The following is a 6,000-nucleotide window of genomic DNA, read 5'->3' as shown; positions in this document are numbered from 1 at the left end:
AATGCACAAGACATGGGTTCAATCCCTGGGTTGGGAAGATCCCCTGGAGGAGGGCCTGGCAACCCACTCAAGTATTCTTGCCTGGAGAGTCCCACGGACAGAGGAGCCTGGCAGGCTATTATGGTCCACGGGGTCGCAAAGAATCTGACACAGCTGCGTCACTAAGCACTTCCTCCAAAGTACAGAATACAGTATTTTAATGCAGTTCTCATCAAAGGAAAAAAAATGTTTTTTTTCTCCTATTTTGCTGTGTCTTTTTAGGTTATCTATACGAAATTATGGATGCTAGGTAAACTTACTGTGATAATCGTTTCACAGTATATGTATCAGTGAATTTTTCTCTGTAGCTTAACCTTACACAATATTTGTCATTGTAAGAGTTGCTTATACAACCCCCTTTATGTCACTGTTTAAAGAGTTGGGTTTAGAAAGGGAAATAATTAAAACACGTTGGATAAAATAAACAATAACGCAGTTTATAATCATTTAAAGTGTCCTGCTCATTTTAAGGCTGTGGTTAGTGACCCAAATGATCACATCCCTTAAGTCCTCCATCTCAGACACCCAAGTGCTGACCCTCAGTTGGTTGAACTCAGCACTATGCTGAGTTTGCTGGTTTGTAGGGCGTCAGTAGGGAATAGCCCATTTCTACCCAGGGAGAGTTTTGTATTTGTAATATAGAGACTAGTCCCATTCTTGTTTATTAAAACTGCCCAAGTTCTGAGATCCCTGAATTGCTTCAGCCTCACTAGCAGGATCTGAGCACACCATGCTGTGAAAAACAGCTTTTTATTGAGAATAAACCCTTTTAGTCTTAAGAGGAAGTATCTTGGGTTCCGACATAAGTTGAAGCTTTTACCTAGCAATGCTACAGAAGGTAACTTAGTGCTCTCAAGGTAACAGGCCCCGCCCCCCTCCGCGGCCCGCCCCACCCACGAACTCTGCGCACAGCCGGTGCTCGCCCCGCCCCTGGTCGGAAGCCGCGGCTCTAATACCAAAAGCCCTTTCACACAGAGCCGGAAGTTGGAGAGCGCGGAGCCGAGGTCCCCGAGCGGCACCTAAGCTTCCTTCTAGAGTAAGTTTGCAGAGCTCGCCACCCCTCCAATCCCCACCTCCGCCCCCGCTCACTCGTCCTCATGGTGTGGGAATTGCCAGCGACCTGAAAACCCAGGCACCCGGTGTTCGGCCCCGAATAGACGCTGCCGCTGCCGTTGCGGCCCAGTTATCTTTTCGTTTGGGTTTGAAGTGTTTCTGAGTCGGTTTCGGCCCTCTGTCCGCGTAGACACCGCCTCTGGCGACATTTTCCTGCTTAAAACCCTTTTTTACCTCTGGCGTCGCCAAGTAAAGCCCTCTCTCGGGAGTTGGAGTCGCGCCCCGCCGCGTCGTCTTCTCGACCGCTGGAGGCAGAGCCCATCGCCCCCGCTCCCGGAGAGGCCGCGCCCCCTCCCTGGTCCCGGGATTCCAGAGAGCCCGCCCCGCTCTGAGCCCCTTCTCTCCCAGCCCCTCTGTCCTCGCGTCTCCTCAGGCCGGTCCTTCTGCCCCGCAGGCCGCCCCCCCCCCCCGCCTCTCCCCCCCCCCCCGCCCGCCCCCGCCTGCCCCCGCCTCTTTCCTGTCAGCCCGTCCCCTCACCCCGCGTAGGGTAGGTGACCTGGTCCAGCCTTGTGACCGCCAGTGCTGTTCCATGCCCAATTCAACTCGGTCGGTAAAGGTGGTCTTCCGGTCCGGGGGCGTCGCGTTCTGTCGCCCACTCAGTAAATTCAGGAGGCAGGAGGATCAGGAGAAGCAGAGTCAGAAGGACTGAGAGAAATAACTGAAACTGAGGAGAAAAGCATCAGGGAGAACCAATGGGAACACTGAGAATGGCTGAGGGACTTGCAAAGGGATAGTCAAGTCAAAGAGGTTAAGCCTTGAAAATAGCCAAGTGAGTAAAATAGAGAAGTATTAATAAATTAAAAAGCCAGATCTCCAGGGATTGGAAAACAGCATAGGGAGAACTGCCCTGTATCAGTTGATGGGAGCGGGGAGGCGAAGGGCGATGAGGGACGTCAGAGGTGGAGAGTCCCTAACTGGGTTTTGGCCGGGTTTGAGTCCAGGCCTCTTGGGTTAGAGTCCGGGGTTGTGTTTTCATCCGGTTGGGGTCCCGCCACAAGGGTTCAAGTCTCAATGTGAGGTGGCCGGTTTTATCATGGTGCTGGCAGAGAAAGAAGTAAGGAGCAGAGGAAGAAAGGGCTGGAAGGAAGCATAGCCACGTGGCCTGCCAGAGAGTGGGGAGGAAGGGAGAGTCACAGCGAGAGAAGGGGAGTAATCTGGAGCGCAGAGAGGGAGCCGAAATGGGGGAAGAAAGAGGCAGACATAGGTATGGATTTTTGAAAGACTCAGGAAGGTTGGAGAAAGAGAGCATTTCGAGGGGGAACGAATTGCAGCAGCCTGAGACAGGACACGTGTGAGGCAGGAAATAGGACAGAAACAGCAGGAGACCAGAGGGGGAGAGAAAGAGACACGGAGACTCAGATGGAGTGGGGAGATAGGTGAACAGAGGGGTAAGCTCGATCCAGGTGTGGCCAGTTGTTTGGATACAGATGATTTTTTTAGTTATACAGAGGAGGCTGAGAATTTCAAAACTCCTGTCTATAAGGCTTGTGTCTTTTTTTATTACTTGTGGCAGAAGATGACTTTTCATTTGCAAACCCTGTTGAGCCTGGGACAGTGGCTTGATTCACTGAGTTGTGAGTGAACTCCTTCCCTTGTCCTATCATAAGATAGAGGTCAGGGAAGAAGACACCTGGAGCAAGAAATGACTGACTCTGTCACTCTGTGATAGCTTTTTTTTTTTTTTTAATTGTTTTGGCTGTGTTGTCTTCGGTTCTGTGCCGTGGGCTCAAGAGTTGTGGCTCCCAGGTTCTAAAGCACAGGCTCAGTAGTTGTGCACAGGCTTAGTTGCTTGTACTTGTGGGATCTTCCTGAACCAGGGATAGAACCCATGTCCCCTGCATTGCCAGGCAGATTCTCATCCACTGTATCACTATTGGGTAGCATTTTTAAAGGAACACTTTTTTTTTAATGGATTCACATTTTCTCCTTTCTATATATATGGTGCTTTTTGTAGCTTGGAATAGGTCTTAATTCATTCAGTTTCTGTAATCATTTTTTTTTTCTTTAATAGAAAATTATTTAATTAGTATACATGTGTTCCCCATCCTGAACCCTCCTCCCTCCTCCCTCCCCACACCATCCCTCTGGGTCGTCCCAGTGCACCAGCCCCAAGCATCCAGCATCGTGCATTGAACCTTGACTGGCACCTCGTTTCATACATGACGTTTCACATGTTTCAATGCCATTCTCCCAAATCTTCCCACCCTCTCCCTCTCCCACAGAGTCCATAAGACTGTTCTATACATCAGTGTCTCTTTTGCTGTCTCGTGTACAGGGTTATCGTTACCATCTTTCTAAATTCCATATATATGCGTTAGTATACTGTATTGGTGTTTTTCCTTCTGGCTTACTTCACTCTGTATAATAGGCTCCAGTTTCATCCACCTCATTAGAACTGATTCAAATGTATTCTTTTTAATGGCTGAGTAATATTCCATTGTGTATATGTACCACAGCTTTCTTATCCATTCATCTGCTGATGGACATCTAGGTTGCTTCCATGTCCTGGCTATTATAAACAGTGCTGCGATGAACATTGGGGTACACGTGTCTCTTTCCCTTCTGGTTTCCTCAGTGTGTATGCCCAGCAGTGGGATTGCTGGATCATAAGGCAGTTCTATTTCCAGTTTTTTAAGGAATCTCCACACTGTTCTCCATAGTGGCTGTACTAGTTTGCATTCCCACCAACAGTGTAAGAGGGTTCCCTTTTCTCCACACCCTCTCCAGCATTTATTATTTGTAGACTTTTGGATCGCAGCCATTCTGACTGGTGTGAAATGGTATCTCATAGTGGTTTTGATTTGCATTTCTCTGATAATGAGTGATGTTGAGCATCTTTTCATGTGTTTGTTAGCCATCTGTATGTCTTCTTTGGAGAAATGTCTATTTAGATCTTTGGCCCATTTTTTGATTGGGTCATTTATTTTTCTGGAGTTGAGCTGTAGGAGTTGCTTGTATATTTTTGAGATTAGTTGTTTGTCGGTTGCTTTATTTGCTATTATTTTCTCCCATTCTGAAGGCTGTCTTTTCACCTTGCTAATAGTTTCCTTTGATGTGCAGAAGCTTTTAAGTTTAATTAGGTCCCATTTGTTTATTTTTACTTTTATTTCCAATATTCTGGGAGGTGGATCATAGAGGATCCTGCTGTGATGTATGTCAGAGAGTGTTTTGCCTATGTTCTCCTCTAGGAGTTTTATAGTTTCCGGTCTTACGTTGAGATCTTTAATCCATTTTGAGTTTATTTTTGTATATGGTGTTAGAAAGTGTTCTAGTTTCATTCTTTTACAAGTGGTTGACCAGATTTCCCAGCACCACTTGTTAAAGAGATTGTCTTTAATCCATTGTATATTCTTGCCTCCTTTGTCAAAGATAAGGTGTCCATATGTGCGTGGATTTATCTCTGGGCTTTCTATTTTGTTCCATTGATCTATATTTCTGTCTTTGTGCCAGTACCATACTGTCTTGATAACTGTGGCTTTGTAGTAGAGCCTGAAGTCAGGTAGGTTGATTCCTCCAGTTTCATTTTTCTTTCTCAAGATCGCTTTGGCTATTCGAGGTTTTTTGTATTTCCATACAAATTGTGAAATTATTTGTTCTAGCTCTGTGAAGAATACTGTTGGTAGCTTGATAGGGATTGCATTGAATCTATAAATTGCTTTGGGTAGTATACTCATTTTCACTATATTGATTCTTCCAATCCATGAACATGGTATATTTCTCCATCTATTAGTGTCCTCTTTGATTTCTTTCACCAGTGTTTTATAGTTTTCTATATATAGGTCTTTAGTTTCTTTAGGTAGATATATTCCTAAGTATTTTATTCTTTCTATTGCAATGGTGAATGGAATTGTTTCCTTAATTTCTCTTTCTGTTTTCTCATTATTTGTGTATAGGAATGCAAGGGATTTCTGTGTGTTGATTTTATATCCTGCAACTTTACTATAATCATTGATTAGTTCTAGTAATTTTCTGGTGGAGTCTTTAGGGTTTTCTATGTAGAGGATCATGTCATCTGCAAATAGTGAGAGTTTTACTTCTTCTTTCCAATTTGGATTCCTTTTATTTCTTTTTCTGCTCTGATTGCTGTGGCCAAAACTTCCAAAACTATGTTGAATAGTAATGGTGAAAGTGGGCACCCTTGTCTTGTTCCTGACTTTAGAGGAAATGCTTTCAATTTTTCACCATTGAGGATAATGTTTGCTGTGGGTTTGTCATATATAGCTTTTATTATGTTGAGGTATGTTCCTTCTATTCCTGCTTTCTGGAGAGTTTTTATCATAAATGGGTGTTGAATTTTGTCAAAGGCTTTCTCTGCATCTATTGAGATAATCATATGGTTTTTGTTTTTCAATTTGTTAATGTGGTGTATTACATTGATTGATGTGTGGATATTGAAGAATCCTTGCATCCCTGGGATAAAGCCCACTTGGTCATGGTGTATGATCTTTTTAATGTGTTGTTGGATTCTGATTGCTAGAATTTTGTTTAGGATTTTTGCATCTATGTTCATCAGTGATATTGGCCTGTAGTTTTCTTTTTTTGTGGGATCTTTGTCAGGTTTTGGTATTAGGGTGATGGTGGCCTCATAGAATGAGTTTGGAAGTTTGCCTTCCTCTGCAATTTTCTGGAAGAGTTTGAGCAGAATAGGTGTTAGCTCTTCTCTAAATTTTTGGTAGAATTCAGCTGTGAAGCCGTCTGGACCTGGGCTTTTGTTTGCTGGAAGATTTTTGATTACAGTTTCAATTTCCGTGCTTGTGATGGGTCTGTTAAGGTTTTCTATTTCTTCCTGGTCTAGTTTTGGAAAGTTGTACTTTTCTAAGAATTTGTCCATTTCTTCCTCGTTGTCCA

General features: G+C 44.3%; 1 protein-coding gene across 6 annotated transcripts in view; it reads left to right on the top strand.

Moving 5' to 3' along the window:
- The first annotated feature begins 1,008 nt into the window (after nucleotides 1–1,008).
- The window catches only part of LOC147354473 (zinc finger protein 610-like), a 58,268-nt gene continuing 53,276 nt past the window's right edge, over nucleotides 1,009–6,000 (top strand). For all 6 annotated transcript variants that reach the window (XM_086354201.1, XM_086354199.1, XM_086354197.1 and 3 more), the window contains exon 1: nucleotides 1,009–1,075. The gene's annotated coding sequence lies outside the window, so the exon portion shown is untranslated. The remainder of the gene's footprint in view (nucleotides 1,076–6,000) is intronic.

This window comes from Bos grunniens, chromosome 18, assembly GCF_055505025.1.
Source record: "Bos grunniens cultivar Pamir isolate PY7600 chromosome 18, Bosgru_T2T1.0, whole genome shotgun sequence".
Taxonomy (NCBI): Eukaryota; Metazoa; Chordata; class Mammalia; order Artiodactyla; family Bovidae; genus Bos; species Bos grunniens.
Note: the sequence above shows the minus strand (reverse complement) of the source record. Positions and strands in the feature narration are given on the sequence as shown.